The sequence below is a fragment of the Hyla sarda genome, chromosome 5 (assembly GCF_029499605.1).
Source record: "Hyla sarda isolate aHylSar1 chromosome 5, aHylSar1.hap1, whole genome shotgun sequence".
In the NCBI taxonomy this organism is placed as follows: Eukaryota; Metazoa; Chordata; class Amphibia; order Anura; family Hylidae; genus Hyla; species Hyla sarda.
In genome coordinates, this window is record NC_079193.1 from 171,909,127 (window position 1) to 171,928,386 (window position 19,260).

Consider the following 19,260-nt stretch of genomic DNA (forward strand, 5'->3'; position numbering starts at 1 on the left):
ACACAAATAGAGATGAGTGAATTTTGGAAAAATTCGATTTTGCCGATTCTCTGAATTTTCTGAAAAAATTCTGTTCGGTCCAAATTTAGTTGCAGAACATCTGTATTAAAAATGGCTAATTCTGGCCTACAGAGAGCCTCAATAGGGTTGTAGAACACTTTGCCTTGATGTAACACGCGTAAGGTGTGAGCTGGGTTAGTGAAATAATACTGTTACTCAGTATGATATGCAGGTTGGAGGCGTCGCTATTAGAATCATTGCCGCAGAGCGTCACAATGACAGAGCCTGGAGGTGGCATCAGTATGAGGAGACCATATATGTTACGCCGAGCACTCCGGGTCCCCGCTCCTCCCCGGAGCGTTCACAGCGTTCTCCTATTCGCAGCGCCCCGGTCAGACCTGCCGACCGGGTGAGCTGCGATAATGTTCCCAGCCGGGATGCGATTCGCGATGCGGGATGCGCCTGCTCGCGATGCGCATCCCGACTCGCTTACCAGACCCATTCCCCGTCTGTGCTGTCCCGGCGCGCGGCCCCGCTCCTTAGGGAGCGCGCGCGCCGGGTCTTTGCGATTTAAAGGGCCGGTGCGCCACTGATTGGCGCATGAGGTTTTAATCAGTACCTTCACCTGTGCATTTCCCTACTTATACCTCACTTCCCCTGCACTCCCTTGCCGGATCTTGTTGCCATTGTGCCGGTCAAAGCGTTTCCTTGTGTGTTCCTAGCCTGTGTTCCAGACCTCCTGCCGTTGCCCCTGACTACGATCCTTGCTGCCTGCCCTGACCTTCTGCTACGTCCGACCTTGCTCTTGTCTACTCCCTTGTACCGCGCTTATCTCAGCAATCAGAGAGGTTGAGCCGTTGCCGGTGGAAACGACCTGGTTGCTACCGCCACTGCAAGACCATCCCGCTTTGCGGCGGGCTCTGGTGAATACCAGTAGCAACTTAGAACCGGTCCACCGACACGGTCCACGCCAATCCCTCTCTGGCACAGAGGATCCACCTCCAGCCAGCCGAATCGTGACAGTAGAACCGGCCATGGATCCCGCTGAGGTCCTGCTGCCAATTGTCGCTGACCTCACCCCGATGGTCGCCCAGCAGTCGCAACAGATAGCGCAACAAGGCCACCAGCTGCCTCAACTGACCATGATGCTACAGCAGCTACTACCACAGCTTCAACAATCACCTCCTCCGCAGCGAGTGGCCGCATCCAGCCTCCGTTTATCTTTGCCGGACAAATTTGATGGGGACTCTAAATTTTGCCGTGGTTTTCTTTCACAATGTTCCCTGCATTTGGAGATGATGTCGGACCAGTTTCCAACTGAAAGGTCAAAGGTGGCTTTCGTAGTCAGCCTTCTGTCTGGGAAAACCCTGTCATGGGCCACACCGCTCTGGGACCGCAATGATTCTGTCACTGCCTCTGTACACTCTTTCTTCACGGAGATTCGAAGTGTCTTCGAGGAACCTGCCCGAGCCTCTTCTGCCGAGACTGCCCTGCTGAACCTGGTACAGGGTAATTCTTCTGTTGGCGAGTACGCCATCCAATTCCGTACTCTCGCCTCCGAATTGTCCTGGAATAACGAGGCCCTCTACGCGACCTTTAAAAAAGGCCTATCCAGTAACATCAAAGATGTGCTGGCCGCGCGAGAAATCCCTGCTAACCTGCATGAACGTATTCATCTTGCCACCCGCATTGACATGCGTTTTTCCAAAAGGGGTCAGGAGCTCCGCCAGGATATGGACTTTGTTCGCACGAGGCGGCTTCTCTCCCCGGCTCCTCTCTCCTCTGGTCCACTGCAATTCGGTCCTGTGCCTTCCGCCGTGGAGGCTATGCAAGTTGATCGGTCTCGCTTGACATCTCAAGAGAGGACACGACGCCGCATGGAGAACCTTTGCCTGTACTGTGCCAGTACCGAACATTTCTTGAAGGATTGTCCTATCCGACCTCCACGTCAGGAAAGACGCACGCTGACTCCGCACAAAGGTGAGACAGCTCTTGATGTGAACTCTGCTTCTCCACGTCTTACTGTGCCTGTGCGGATTTCTTCTTCTACCTTCTCCTTCTCAGCTATGGCCTTCTTGGATCCGGATCTGCAGGAAATTTTATTTTGGCCTCATCAACAGGTTCAACATCCCGGTGACCAGTCTCGCCAGACCCCTCTACATTGCCTCTGTTAATAATGAAAGATTGGACTGTACTGTGCGTTACCGCACGGAACTCCTCTTAATGTGCATCAGACCCCATCACTAAAAAATTGAATTTCTGGTCCTCTCTAACTGCACTTTGGAAATTCTTCTTGGATTACCGTGGCTTCAACGCCATTCCCCAACCCTCGATTGGACCACCGGGGAAATCAAGAACTGGGGTACTTCTTGCCACAAGGACTGTCTTAAGCCTGCTCCCTGTACTGTCAGTCAAGACCCTGTGGTTCCTCCGATATCTGGTCTCCCCAAGGCCTATCTGGATTATGCTGATGTTTTTTGCAAAAAACAAGCAGAGACTTTGCCTCCTCACAGGCCTTATGACTGTCCTATTGACCTCCTCCCTGGTACTACTCCACCCCGGGGCAGAATCTATCCTCTGTCTGCTCCGGAAACACAAGCCATGTCGGAGTACATCCAAGAGAATTTAAAAAAGGGGTTTATCCGCAAGTCTTCCTCCCCTGCCGGAGCTGGATTTTTTTTTGTTTCCAAAAAAGACGGCTCCTTACGCCCTTGCATTGATTATCGCGGACTTAATAAAATCACTGTAAAAAAACGCTATCCCCTACCTCTTATGTCGGAACTCTTTGATCGCCTACGAGGCGCCCACATCTTTACCAAGCTGAACTTAAGAGGTGCATATAATCTCATACGCATCAGGGAGGGGGACGAGTGGAAGACCGCATTTAACACCAGAGATGGACACTTTGAATATCTGGTTATGCCCTTTGGGCTTTGCAACGCCCCTGCCGTCTTCCAAGACTTTGTAAATGACATTTTTTGTGATCTTTTATATACCTGTGTTGTGGTTTACCTAGACGATATTTTGATTTTTTCTGCTAACCTAGAAGAACACCGCCAGCATGTCCGCATGGTTCTTCAGAGACTTCGGGACAATCAATTATATGCCAAAATGGAAAAATGTCTCTTTGAATGTCAATCTCTTCCCTTCCTAGGATACTTAGTCTCTGGCCAGGGACTACAAATGGACCCAGATAAACTATCAGCCGTATTGGATTGGCCACGCCCCATCGGACTCCGTGCTATCCAACGTTTTTTGGGGTTTGCCAATTATTACAGACAATTTATTCCGCACTTTTCCACTATTGTGGCTCCTATCGTGGCCCTAACCAAGAAAAACGCCAACCCTAAGTCCTGGTCTCCTCAAGCGGAAGACGCATTCAATCATCTCAAGACTGCCTTTTCTTCTGCTCCCGTACTCTCCAGACCTGATCCATCTAAGCCCTTCTCGCTGGAGGTAGACGCCTCCTCGGTGGGAGCTGGAGCAGTACTCCTACAAAAAAATTCTTCCGGGCATGCTGTTACTTGTGGTTTCTTTTCTAGGACCTTCTCTCCGGCGGAGAAAAACTACTCCATTGGTGATCGAGAACTACTGGCCATAAAATTGTCGCTTGAGGAATGGAGGCACCTGCTGGAGGGATCCAAATATCCAGTTATTATATACACTGATCACAAGAATCTCTCTTATCTTCAGTCTGCCCAATGGTTGAACCCTCGCCAGGCTAGGTGCTCGTTGTTCTTTGCCCGTTTTAACTTTGAAATTCATTTTCGCCCTGCTGACAAGAACATTAGGGCTGATGCCCTCTCTCGTTCATCGGATGCCTCTGAAGTGGAAGCTTCCCTGCAACACATTATTCCTCCGGACTGTCTGATCTCCACTTCTCCAGCTTCTATCAGACAAACTCCTCCAGGGAAGACCTTCGTCTCTCCACGCCAGCGCCTCAGGATTCTCAAGTGGGGACACACCTCACAGGCCATGCTGGCATCAAAAAATCCATCCAGCTCATCTCTAGATTTTATTGGTGGCCTACCCTGGAAGCTGATGTTGTTGATTTCGTGCAGGCTTGTACAGTCTGTGCCCGGGACAAGACCCCTCGCCAGAAGCCTGCTGGTCTCCTCCATCCTCTGCCTGTTCCTGGACGACCATGGTCTCAGATTGGTATGGACTTTATTACTGACTTACCTTTATCCCATGGCAACACAGTTATTTGGGTGGTCGTTGATCGATTCTCCAAGATGGCACATTTTATCCCTCTTCCAGGTCTTCCTTCTGCGCCTCAGTTGGCGAAACAATTTTTTATACACATTTTTCGCCTTCACGGGCTGCCCACGCATATCGTCTCGGATAGAGGCGTTCAATTTGTGTCTAAATTCTGGAGGGCCCTCTGTAATCAGCTCAAAATCAAATTAAACTTCTCGTCTTCTTATCATCCCCAATCCAATGGGCAAGTAGAAAGAATTAATCAGGTTCTGGGTGACTATTTGCGACATTTTGTTTCCTCCCGCCAGGATGACTGGGCAGATCTTCTACCATGGGCCGAATTCTCGTACAATTTCAGAGTCTCTGAATCTTCCGCTAAATCCCCATTCTTCGTGGTGTACGGCCGTCACCCTCTTCCCCCCCCTTCCCACTCCCATGCCCTCTGGTTTGCCCGCTGTTGATGAGGTGACTCGGGACTTCTCCACCATATGGAAAGAGACTCAAAATTCTCTCTTACAGGCTTCATCCCGGATGAAAAAACATGCCGATAGGAAAAGAAGAATTCCCCCCATTTTTACTCCCGGAGACAAAGTATGGCTCTCCGCCAAGTATGTCCGCTTTCGTGTCCCCAGTTATAAACTGGGACCACGTTATCTTGGTCCTTTCAAAATCAAGTGCCAAATCAACCCTGTCTCTTACAAATTCCTTCTTCCTCCTTCTCTCCGTTTTCCCAATGCTTTCCATGTCTCTCTCCTTAAACCACTCATCCTTAACCGCTTCTCTCCCAAAGTTGTTTCTCCCACTCCAGTTTCCGGGTCCTCTGACGTTTTTTCGGTGAAAGAAATTCTGGCATCCAAGACGGTCAAAGGTAAAAAAAAATTTTGGGTTGATTGGGAGAATTGCGGCCCAGAGGAGAGATCATGGGAACCTGAGGACAACATCCTGGACAAGAATCTTATCCTCAAATTCTCAGGTTCCAAAAAGAGGGGGAGACCCAAGGGGGGGGTACTGTTACGCCGAGCGCTCCGGGTCCCCGCTCCTCCCCGGAGCGCTCACAGCGTTCTCCTATTCGCAGCGCCCCGGTCAGACCTGCCGACCGGGTGCGCTGCGATAATGTTCCCAGCCGAGATGCGATTCGCAATGCGGGATGCGCCCGCTCGCGATGCGCATCCCGACTTGCTTACCAGACCCGTTCCCCGTCTGTGCTGTCCCGGTGCGCGCGGCCCCGCTCCTTAGGGCGCGCGCGCGCCGGGTCTTTGCGATTTAAAGGGCCGGTGCGCCACTGATTGGTGCATGAGGTTTTAATCAGTACCTTCACCTGTGCATTTCCCTACTTATACCTCACTTCCCCTGCACTCCCTTGCCGGATCTTGTTGCCATTGTGCCGGTGAAAGCGTTTCCTTGTGTGTTCCTAGCCTGTGTTCCAGACCTCCTGCCGTTGCCCCTGACTATGATCCTTGCTGCCTGCCCTGACCTTCTGCTACATCCGACCTTGCTCTTGTCTACTCCCTTGTACCGCGCTTATCTCAGCAGTCAGAGAGGTTGAGCCGTTGCCGGTGGATACGACCTGGTTGCTACCGCCGCTGCAAGACCATCCCGCTTTGCGGCGGGCTCTGGTGAATACCAGTAGCAACTTAGAACCGGTCCACCGACACGGTCCACGCCAATCCCTCTCTGGCACAGAGGATACACCTCCAGCCAGCAGAATCGTGACAATATAGTGGTTGACTGACCCAGCGTGGAGGTGACAGCAGCATGAGGAGACCATATAGTGGCTGAATGACCCAGCCTGGAGGTGGAAACAGCCTGACGAGACCATAGGGTCTCACAATTGAAAAGATTAAAGATATTTTTTAACATTTAAATTGAAGATTTCAAATAGATGAACCTAAAAAGTTTAATTTAATGTGTCAGCAGCATGAGGAGACCATATGGCGATACAGTGACACAGCCTGGAGGTGGCGGAAGCATGAGGAGACCATATAGTGGCTGAATGGCATAGCCTGTAGTTGGTGGCAGCATGAGGCAACCATATAGGTGGCTGAATGACACAGCCTGGAGTTGGTAGCCTCAAGAGCAAACCATATAGTGGCTGAATGACAAAGCCTGGAGTTGGTGGCAGCATGAGGAGACCATATAGTGGCTGAATGACACAGCCTGGAGTTGGCAGCAGCATGAGGAGACCATTTAGGGGCTGAATGACAAAGCGTGGAGGTGGCAGCAACATAAGGAGACCATATAGTGGCTGAATGACCCAGCCTGGAGGTGGAAACAGCCTGACGAGACCATAGTTTCCCACAATTGAAAAGATTAAAGATATTTTTTAACATTTAAATTGAAGATTTCAAAAAGATGAACCTAAAAAGTTAAATTTAATGTGCCAGCAGCATGAAGAGACCACATGGCGGTACAGTGACACAGCCTGGAGGTGGCGGAAGCATGAGGAGACCATATAGTGGCTGAATGACACAGCCTGGAGTTGGCGGCAGAAAGAGCAGACCATATAGTGGCTGAATGACACAGCCTGGAGTTGGCAGCAGCATGAGGAGACCATATAGTAGCTGAATGACACAGCCTGGAGTTGGCAGCAGCAAGAGCATACTATATAGTGGCTGAATGACAGCCTGAAGTTCATGGCAGCATGAGGAGACCAAATAGTGGCTGAATGACACAGCCTGGAGGTGGCTGGAGACTTTAACAAGAACAAAATGGTACACCACTTAGATGTACATATGTAGTATGCACTTATGAGGGGAGGACAATGCGCTCCGGTACGCTTAAAACAGTATTTTTCTACAACACCAGCAGATGTGTACTTTTGGCTGGCCTGTCACAGTATATAGGCCCTTAAGACTTTAACAGGAACAAAATGGTATACCACTTAGATGTACCCACAGGTTACACTTAATAGAGGACAAAACACTTTTAGTGCTCTGCTCACCCTAACTGGCTGGCTACTATTAGCTTTTTAGTTGTTGTACACACGAGTCCTGCAGGACAGTTGTACACACCAGTGCTGCAGCACACTTTCTCTCTCAATCTCACTCCCTTCCCTATCAGGTGCTTCTAGGCTGGATTTGGAGGTGAATCGCTGCTGTAAAAAAGCTTTTCTGTGTAACACACTGCTCTCTGTCCCTCTCTGTAATAGAACGCTGATGTGACTGGCTGCAAGATGGCTGCCGATTAAATAGTGCTGTGACATCACAGGGGTGGCTGGCTGCTGATAGGCTGCATGCTGCATGTGATTTAGGGTCATCCCGCCTACCTGCCTTGCCTTCCCACCTTCCTAGGATTCCTTGCCTCATGTCCTCACATGTGGATCTGCCATTTTAGATGCCAGTCCCCTGGAGCCTGGTCTGCACTAAATGGAGTTTAATGAAGCGATTTGCGTGATCGATTTTTTTTCCTAAAATTTGCAACGAATTCGGATTCGTCAGATTCCATTCGCTCACCCCAATACACAAACAATAACATTTCCACTGGTCACTGTATACTTGATTGTAACAAGATAGAGGTATGTATTGGTCAAGTCAAGTCTAGGCAGGTTGTTAAGAATGACACGTTCACACATACCAAGAAGTTATAGCCAGCTCACCTTTCAAAAAAAAAATCTATACGTGACATTTTCACTTGCTGAACCTCGTATCTGGCTGAAATATTCTGAATAAGAGATCCAAATATTATTTTCAAACAAGGTAGGTAAAAGAAATTTCTATGTACTAATATCCCTTAATACAGGAAAATATACATTCAACATAGGGGAAATGGTAATTGTTCGTGTAGTTTATATAGTTAGCATTATTATTCACTTTAGTTTGAATACAACATATCTGTGGTGCCCTGTATCCATTTTTTTTTAAATAAAATATACCTACCGTATTTATCACTTTTATTATGTGTTAATCCATGTTTATAAATGGTTCTTATTTTTATAATAATTTAAAAATCTATCTTTACATATACAGTATATACAGATGCAATTACAGACTTTGCATCTCCTTTATCTTTGCCTATCTCTGTATTGTGCTTACATAAGCCAATAATACCTGATGAGATGAAACAGAGGGAAGATTCTCCATCCTACAAAATCACCTTTGCACTCCTGTAAATCCCGGACAGAATGTTATATTTCTGCATTTCTTTTAAAAACATCTGTTTATAAGCAGACACAAAACTGATTTATTAAAACTGTCTAAAATAAACTGTATTTGCTGCCATAGTAACCAATCAAGGCTCAACGCTCAGCTCTTTAATGATGGTAAAATTAAAGCTCTCCTCTGATTGGTTGCTATGGGCAACAACCACAGTCTTTCTTTCAGGGCTATAAATTATAACATGACAAAATGATGGGGGGAGATATACCAAAACATGTGTAAAGGATGAGTGGTGCAGTTGCCCATATCAGCCAGATATCAGATTGCTTCTTTGTTAAATAAAAAAAAATAATTTTAAGGCCTATGGGCAACTGCACCACTCTTCCTTTAGGCTGGAAACTACACCCCTCAAGGAATGTAACAAGGGGTACAGGGAGCCTTAAAACCTGTTGGATGTGTAAATGGAAAAAAAATTTCACTAAAATGCATTTTTTTCCCAAAATTTGACATTTTTACAAGGGGTAATAGGAGAAAATGACCCCCATAACTTGTAACCCCATTTCTTCTGAGTATGGAAATACTCCATGTGTGGATCTCAAGTACTTTGCTGGCACACTACAATGCTCAGAAGAGAAGGAGCGCCACTGAACTTTTGGATAGTGAATTTGTTTGGAATGGAAGTCAGGCGCCATGTGCATTTACAAAGCCCCCCGTGGTGCCAGAACAGTGGACCCCCCCCCCTCACATGTGACCCCATTTTGGAAACTACCCCTCACAGAATTTAATAAGGGGTGCAGTGAGTATTTACACCCCACTGGCGTTTGACAGATCTTTGGAACAGTGGACTGTGCAAATGAAAAATTTAATTTTTCATTTTCACGAACCACTGTTCCAAAAATCTGCCAGACACCTGTGGGGTTTAAATGGTCATTGTACCCCTTATTACATTACATGAGGGGTGCAGTTTTCAAAATGGGGTCACATGTGGGAGGTTTCCATTGTTCTGGCACTATGGGGGCTTTGTAAACACACGTGGCCTTCAATTCGGGACAAATTTTCTCTTCCAAAGCCCAATGGTGCTCCCTCTTTTCTGTGCATTGAAGTGCGCCAGCAGAGCACTTTACATCCACATATGGGGTATGTTCTTACTCAGAAGAAATGGGGTTACAAATTTTGGGGGGCTTTATTTCCTATTTTCCCTTATGAAAATGAAAAAGTTAGTGTAACACCAGCATCTTAGTGAAAATTTTTTATTTTTTATTTTCCCATCCAACTTTAACGAAACACCTGTGGGGTGTTAAGGCTCACTATACCCCTTGTTACATTCCGTGAGGGGTGTAGTTTCCAAAATGGGGTCACATGTGGGTATTTTTTTTTTTTTGTTTATGTCAGAACCGCTGTAAAATCAGCCACCCCTGTGCAAATCACCAATTTAGGTGTCAAATTGTTGTGCACCCGCAGAGCATTTTACTCCCACATTTGGATTATTTCCATACTCAGGAGAAATTGCATTACAAATTTTGGGAGTCTTTTTTTTCCCTTTTACCGCTTGTGAAAATAAAAAGTATGGGGCAACACCAGCATGTCAGTGTAAAAAAAATTAAAAATTTTACACTGACATGCTGGTGTTGCCCCCAACTTTTCCTTTTCATAAGGGGTAAAAGGAGAAAAAGCCCCCCCCCCCCCCCCAAAAAAAAAAATTTGTAGCGCAATTTCTCCCGAGTACGGAAATGCCCCATATGTGGCCCTAAACTGTTTCCTTGAAATACGACAGGGCTCTAAAGTGAGAGAGCGCCATGAGCATTTGAGGACTACATTAGGGATTGCATAGGGGTGGACATAGGGGTATTCTACACCAGTGATTCCCAAACAGGGTGCCTCCAGCTGTTGCTAAACTCCCAGCATTCCTGGACAGTCAGTGGCTCCCAGCATGCCTGGACAGTTGTTTTGCAACAGCTGGAGGCTCCATTTTGGAAACACTGCTGTACAATACGTTTTCATTTTTATTTGGGGGGGGGGGACAGTGTAAGGGGGTGTATATGTAGTGTTTTACCCTTTATTATGTGTTAGTGTAGTGTTTTTAGGGTACATTGGCACTGGCGGGTTATTCCCGCTAGGAGTTTGCGCTGCGGCGAAAAATTTGCCACAGCTCCAACTTCAAGAAACTTACTGTAAACCCGCCAGTGTGAATGTACCGTGTGCAATCACATGGGGGGCAAACCTCCAGCTGTTTCAAAACTACAACTCCCAGCATGTGCTGACCCCTGATGTGTTGCCACCCCTCCTATCCCTGCTATTGGTGGTCTAGACGCGACCACCAATAGCAGATCGGGAGCGGGGGGGTTTACTTTCGTTTTCCCCGTCCTGCCCTCCCACAATAGGCGGGGCAGGACGGGGAAACAACGGGGACCAGCGCCGAAGATCCACTTACCGATTTGGGCGGGCGACTGAGGCTGCGGGCGACGGAGATCGGCGGGCGGCGATGACGTGCGGCTGGATCCGACGGAAGCTGGTGAGTTGCCTAGCAACATGTGGAGGGTACAGTTTGAGACCATTATACAGTGATCTCTAACTGTAGCCCTCCAGATGTTGCAAAACTACAACTCCCAGCATGCTCAAACAACTGTTTGCTGTCAGGGCATGCTGGGAATTGTAGTTTTGCAACAGCTGGAGGACCACACTTTGGAGATCACTTTGCAGTGTTCTCCTAAAACTGTAGCCCTCCAGATGTTGCAAAACTGCAAATCCCAGCATGTTCAAACAGCAATCAGCTGTCTCGGCATGCTGGGAGTTGTAGTTGCGTACATCCAGCTATTGCATAACTACATCTCCCAGCATGCCCTTCGGCGATCAGTACATGCTGGGAGTTGTACTTTTGCAACAACTGGAGGCAGACTGGTTGGAAAACCTTCAGTTAGGTTCTGTTACCTAACTCAGTATTTTCCAACCAGTGTGCCTCCAGCTGTTGCAAAACGACAACTCCCAGCATGTACTGATCGCTGAAGGGCATGCTGGGAGATGTAGTTATGCAACAGCTGGAGGTAGGCAACTACAACTCCCAGCATGCCGAGACAGCTGTTTGCTGTTTGAGTATGCTGGGATTTGCAGTTTTGCAACATCTGGAGAGCTACAGTTTAGAGACCACTGCACAGTGATCTCCAAACTGTGGCCCTCTGATGACCCCCCCTGGGCATTTGCACGGTATGCCTGCTGAATGATTTCCGAAGGCATCCCGGTCCGATCCCCACCCGTCGCGCGGTGGGGACTGGAATTGCCCATGACTTACATGTACATTAAGACCCAGGGTATGGTGACGTACCGGTACGTCATGGGTCCTGTAGGGGTTAAATTTACGGTGCGTTTTTTTTTCCCCACAGACAAATTACTTAAAGGGGTATTCCAGAATTTTTCTTTGAACTCATGAAGTCAAGTTATAATACTGTGTAATATCCTTCAATTACCTCTTTTTGCCTCTTTATCCCGTTTTCATGCATAAGACCCACACCCAGAAGTGCTGTAGTGCAATTTTTTTTTTTTTTTTTTTTTGTAATTTCCAATTTTCTGTGTTTTGTATTTTCTGCTTTGGGTCCTGTTCAGACATTGTTTATATCTGAACAGATTCTGTGTTAATTCTCCCTGGGATGGGAAGAGTTTACCTTTCTGACTTCAGCACTGGGAGTGGATACAAGCCCACTTGAGCTGCTCCCATTGCTGGAAATTACCCCTGTTACTCTGACCATGTTTGCATTATGTTCACTATGTCTGTCTGAGCACATGTCCTGAGTTTTAACTATGGTGGTTATCTGTCCTGTCTGATATATGTATTTTAGCTTGCCTTGTTTTAGTACCTTTGTCGGGTTTTAGTATTCTTGTATTGTTCGTTCTGCATATGCTTTGTGTTTCCTGAGTTCATATTCACACAGTGTGTTTTGTCAGTCCTGTTTTGACCCTTGTTTGATCCTGAATCGCCTAGGATAGAATCCTGTTCTGAGCCTTGTGCTAATTCATCTATCTAGGAGCGAGTTAGTCTTGTGTCTGTACCCGTGTTTGCTTGTATTTAGGATTTTTGTTTACTCCTAGGCTAGTATCCTGATCACTCGGTGGAGAGTGCCCACTAGCTAGGAGCCTATTTGGCTTTGGTATTGATGTCCCTCCATGATTGGAGTGGGGTGTCTAGTGTGTCTCTTGTTCAGAGTCCAGTGTGAACAATGCTATTTATTTCCTGACCCTAGGGTTCTGACATTCAGTTAACATGTTCATCCCCTGCATCTCCTGGTTTGGTCTCCTGTATATTTATCCTGTTATCAGTCTTGTTCATTGTATCATATCTGCAGTTTATCTTGATCCAGGTTTTTGAACTGTTTGTTAGTATGCTATATCCTGCCTAATATATCTGTTTGTTGCTTTGAAGTAGTCATGTTATGTTTATGACTTCTTTCCCCACATGTACAGTTTGGTCTATTTTGTTTGTATCAAAACCCATGCACTTAAGCGCGGGAAGGGACCGGCGCCCATCTGTCATTCACCTAGGGTGTCTAGGCAAGTAGGCAGGGAGAGTGGTCTTAGGGCAGCTTTAGGGCTCATTACTCCCTGTTCTCCGCCTCCTTTCATGACAATTTTACTGTTGTCTCTTTCCCAGCATTCCATGCAGCTTAAGACAATATGGAATAAGTTATATGGTCTCCAGGCGGTGTGGGTATGGTGCAGTGGGTGGGTGGATAGCAGGGTGGAAGAGATTTACTGAAATAATAATGCTGCATCATAGCCACACCCCTTGGAGGCCGTGCGACTTATGAAATATTGTCTCTGGCCCCTTAAATGCTGGAAAAAGGTCAGAGACAACAGTGAAAAAAAAGACTTTTACTACATGAGAACAGGACAAGCGGCGCACAAAGCACAGTATTATACTGTAAAGGGTGGGCCATTTATATGGATACACCTTAATAAAATGGGAATGGTCGGTGATATTAACTTCCTGTTTGTGGCACATTAGTATATGTGAGGGGGGAAACTTTTCAAGATGGGTGGTGACCATGGCGGCCATTTTGAAGTCGGCCATTTTGAATCCAACTTTTGTTTTTACAATAGGAAGAGAAATTCCCAAGAAACACAATGATGTGCTTGGTTTTAACGTGACTTTATTCTTTCATGAGTTATTTACAAGTTTCTGACCACTTATAAAATGTGTTCAATGTGCTGCCCATTGTGTTGGATTGTCATTGCAACCCTCTTCTCCCACTCTTCACACACTGATAGCAACACAGCAGGAGAAATTCTAGCACAGGCTTCCAGTATCCGTAGTTTCAGGTGCTGCACATCCCGTATCTTCACATAGACAATTGCCTTCAGATGACCCCAAAGATAAAAGTCTAAGGGGGTCAGATCGGGAGACCTTGGGGGCCATTCAACTGGCCTACAACGACCAATCCACTTTCCAGGAAACTGTTCATCTAGGAATGCTCGGACCTGACACCCCACCATCTTGCTGGAAAAACTCAGGGAACATGCCAGCTTCAGTGCATAAATAGGGAAACACATCATCATGTAGCAATTTTGCATATCCAGTGGCCTTGAGGTTTCCATTGATGAAGAATGGCCCCACTATCTTTATACCCCACATACCACACCATACCATCAATTTTTGTGTTCCAACAGCCTTGGAGTGGGTTAGTGTCAGACCAATAGCGGTGGTTTGTTTGTTAACTTCACAATTCACATAAAGGTTTGCCTCATCACTGAACAAAATCTGAAGGTCCTGTTCCAATTTTTGTTTTGCCCACTCTGCAAATTCAGTGCGCCGATCTGGGTCATCCTCATTGAGATGCTGCAGTAGCTGGAGTTTGTAAGGGTGCCATTTGTGAGTAGCTAATATCCGTCGAAGGGATGTTCGACTAATGCCACTCTCCATTGACATGCAGCGAGTGCTACGCTGTGGGCTCTTGCTGAATGAAGCTAGGACAGCCACTGATGTTTCTTCATTAGTGACAGATTTCATGCATCCACATTTTGGCAAATCCAACACTGAACCAGTTTCACGAAACTTAGCAAGCAGTTTGCTAACTGTAGCATGGGAGATGGGTGGTCGCGTAGGGTGTCTTGCATTGAAATCTGCTGCAATGACCCGGTTACTGCATTCACCAGACATCAACACAATTTCTATTCGCTCCTCACATGTTAACCTCGACAACATGTCAATGGCTGTAAACAACTCATGAAAGAATAAAGTTACGTTAGAAACCAAGCACACCAGTGTTTGTCATTTGAGATTCCCAATAAGTTTGAAGGCAATTGTTTATGCTGTGAAGATACGAGATGTGCAGCACCTGAAACTACGGATACTGGAAGCCTGTGCTAGCATTTCTCCTGCGGTGTTGCTATCAGTGTGTGAAGAGTGGGGGAAGAGGGTTGCATTGACAATCCAACACAATGGGCAGCACATTGAACACATTTTATAAGTGGTCAGAAACTTGTAAATTACTCATGAAAGAATAAAGTTACGTTAAAACCAAGCACATCATTGTTTTTCTTGGGAATTTCTCTTCCTATTGAAAAAACAAAAGTTGGATTCAAAATGGCCGACTTCAAAATGGCCGACATGGTCCCCACCCATCTTGAAAAGTTCCCCCCCGCCTCACATATACTAATGTGCCACAAACAGGAAGTTAATATCACCAACCATTCCCATTTTTCTAAGGTGTACAGTGGTCGCTCAACATTCGATGGTAATCCGTTCCAAATTAACCAACGTTTGTTGAAACCATCGTATGTTGAGGGATCAGTGCAATGTAAAGTATAGGAAGTTGTACTCACCTGTCCCTGTCTCTCCGGACCATCACCGCTCGTCACTGCTGCCCTGGGTGTTGCCCTCCATCGCTGCCACCGCGTCCCCGTGGTGTCCCCAACGCTCTCTGCGGGGACATGATGACGACGATGGAGAGCGGTGGCAATGGAGGGGATCCCAAAGAGGGCGCTCCGGAGCCCCGAGGACAGGTAGGAGACCATCACTGGAGCACGCGGGGCACCGTAAACGGCTATCCGGCAGCAGCTGAAGCAGTCTGTGCTGCCGGATAGCTGCTTATGCGATGGCCCCGACATACAAAAGCATTGTATGTTGATGCCGCCTTCAACATGCGATGGCCTCTGAGAGGCCATCACATGTTGAAATTATCGTATGTCGGGGCCATCGTAGGTCGGGGGGTCACTGTATCCATATAAATGGACCACCCTGTACTTTGGCATCATGGGTTCAAAGAAATAAAAAAAATTGCAAAAGAACCTGGTATACCCCTGGTGATCCCCTTTTCTGTGGGGGAAAAACACACGCGATAAATTATATGTTTTTTTATTGTTTATAAAAAAATTTTAACAAACTTATTTTTTGTTCTTGCTGTGTTTTCCATGCATTTTGCCAACCCATTTATGTAGCTAAATGTTTGCTGAAATCCAGAAGTATAGAAGAAATATAAAATGTATATTATTAGCACTGCTTCTTTGTTTGGCTGAGTTTTTTCTTTGATTTTGTTATGTTTTTTGTGTCCACAGCATTTATTTTTAATATTGCATTCTCTAAGTAGGACACCATCAGGCATTGACTTAAAGGGGTTTGCCATCTTCTTTGACTTTTAATGAAATACTGATGATTATATTATGCAACTTACTCAAGTCTGTGTACTTGTACCTTGTTGTGTATAACCCCTCTACCCCCACCCCACCCCACCCCGATTCCCAGTCCTTGCTTTAGGTCCAATTTTAAGCCTATGCGACATCATGAGACTCTGCCTACTAAATAGTACTTACAGTTTAAACCAAATTAAGATATACAGAAACTACTACTCAAATGTACTAATACAACATACTCATATAAAGTACCAACTTGTAACCTAAAATCATGGCAGTCTTCTATAATAACAATACTCCTATTGCAAAACTGGAAGCAAAATGCTGTAAAACGTGAAAAAATTATATCCTTATTTCATCGCAATAAAAAAATATTAACAACATACAAAGTCACACAAATAGATGGGTAGATAAATAAAAGAAAAACAAAGTTGCGCTCCAAGTGCAGGCAGTTTGAATGGAGGAAAAATGCACAAAAGAGATTGGAGGCTTCCCAGATGGTGTTGTGCTCACGGCACAACACCACAGCAGACAAGTAGAATCGCCATTGAAACGGGGGACAGCAGCCACTGTGTCCTTTCCAGATCGCTCAAAGTCAGCTGGATAGTGCAAGTAGAATACGTGGATGAAATCCAATAAAAAGGGGACTTCCCAATTGGTGCTTCTCCTCCCAGGAAAAATGTGGAAACAGTAGCCCACAGTGGTAAAATGATGGCTTATTGATGCAACAAAAAGTTTCGAGCCCGTACCAGACTCTTCATCAGGCATAATGACAGGGGTAAACACATACAGTTTAGAAAAGCCCGGGAGACAAACTTCAGCCAGGTCACAGGTCACAGTACATAGAATAAAATTGTTCACAAATATAAAACAGTATAAAATAAATATCCATTGAAAACTAAAAGTTAATGTGACAGCATTTAACCCCTTAACGACCACGATTGTAAATGTATGTCCTGGTTTGGCGGGACTTCGCACACCAGGACGTACATTTACGTCCTGTGTATGACCGCGAGCATCGGAACGGTGCTCGTGTCATACACGCATGTTCCGGCTGCTAGCGATCGCGTGGATGTTCGCCATTAACCCCTCAGATGCCGTGATCAATGCAGATCACGGCATCTGCGGCAGTGCGGTACTTTGAATGGATGATCGGATTGCCTGCAGTGCAGTGGCCAGAGGTCCCCTCACCTGGCTTCGGTCATCTCCTGGGGTCTTCTGCTCTGGTCTGAGATAGAGCAGATCAGAGCAGAAGATCACCGATAATACTGATCAGTTCTATGTCCTATACATAGCACTGAATAGTATTAGCAATCAAAAGGATTGCTATAGATAGTCTCCTATAGGGACATAAAAAGTGTGAAAAATCCCCTCCCCCAATAAAAATGAAAATTGTAAATTTTTCCCATTTTACCCCAAAAAGTGTAAACATTTTTTTTTATAAACATATTTTATATTGCCGCATGCGTAAATATCCTTACGATCAAAATATAATGTTAATGATCCCGTACGGAGAATGGCGTAAATGTAAAACATTTTCAAAAGTCCCACAATTATTAAAAAAAATTTAAAAAATTATCTAAAAGTTTTATATATGCAAATGTGGTATCAATAAAAAGTTCAGATGACGGCGTAAAAAATGAACCCTCATACCGCCCTATATATGGAAAAAAGAAAAAGTTATAGGAGGTCAAAATAGGGCGATTTTAGATGACTGATTTTGTACAAAAAGTTTTAGATTTTTTTTAAGCGGTACAAAAATATAAAAGTACCTAGCCATGGGTATCATTTTATTTGTATTCACCCACAGAATAAAGAACACATGTCATTTTTACCGTAAAGTGTACAGTGTGAAAACGAAACCCTCCAAAATGTGAAAAATTTTGATTTTCATTTAAATTTCCTCCCTAAAATTTTTTTGGGGGGTTCGCCAAACATTTTATGGTAAAATGAGAGGTTTCATTACAAAGTACAATTGGTCACGCAAAAAACAAGCCCTTATATGGGTCTGTAGATGGAAATATAAAGGAGTTATGGATTTTAGAAGGCGAGGAGAAAAAACAAAAACGCAAAAATAAAATTGGCCTGGTCCTTAACCCCTTAAGGACTCAGCGTTTTTCCGTTTTTGCATTTTCATTTTTTCCTCATCACCTTCTAAAAATCATAACGTTTTCCATTTTGCACATAAAATTCCATATGATGGCTTATTTTTTGCGCCACCAATTCTACTTTGCAGTGACATTAGTGATTTTACAAAAAAATCGAAGAAAAATTTCATTTTGTAAATTTTTGGGGCTTCCCTTTCTACGCAGTGCATTTTTTTGGTAAAAATAACACCTTATCATTATTCTGTAGGTCCATACGGTTAAAATGATACCCTACTTATATAGGTTTGATTTTGTCGTACTTCTGAAAAAAATCATAACTACATGCAGGAAAATGTATAAGTTCAAAATTGTCATCTTCTGACCTCTATAACCTTTTTATTTTTACGCCTATGGGCCGGTATGACGGCAAATTTTTTGTGCCGTGTTCTGAAGTTTTTATTGGTACCATTTTTGCATTGATCGGACTTTTCTATCGCTTTTTATTCATTTTTTTTATTATATAAGAAGTGACCAAAAATACGCTATTTTGGACTTTGGAATTTTTTTGCGCGTACGCCATTGACCGTGCGGTTTAATTAATGATATATTTTTATAGTTCTGACATTTACGCACATGGCGATACAACATATGTTTATTTTTATTTACACAGTTTTTTTTATGGGAAAAGGGGGGTGATTCAAACTTTTATTAGGGAAGGGGTTAAATTACCTTTGTTAACTTTTTCTTCACTTTTTTTTTGCAGTGTTATAGCTCCCATAGGGGGCTATAACACTGCACACACTGATCTTTTACCCTGATCCCTGCAAAGCCATAGCTTTGTTAGCACTGTTAGCCCAGGGTCCTGGCTATGAATAGCAGCCGGGACCGACCCGGTGTGATGCGGGGTCACGGCGTGACCCCGTTTTAAACACCAGGACCAGGCGCAGGGCGTACAGGTATGCCCTGCGTCCTTAAGAGGTTAAGGTTAAAATGGGCTTGGTCCTTAAGGGGTTAAGAATCACGCAAATTATTCCACATTACCACCTGGATCATTTAAATGTAATCTGTGCTGTAAAGAAATTAAGAATGGGATTACTGAGTTCTGCTCCAACAATACTGGAGAGAAATATAAGATAAAATACAGACTTACTTGCCAATCCTCCTTTGTAATTTATTTGTTAGATTGTGTCTGTGGAAAACAATATGTTGGGAGGACCATTCAGCCACTACGCAATCGCTTGAATAAACACAGGCAAAACATC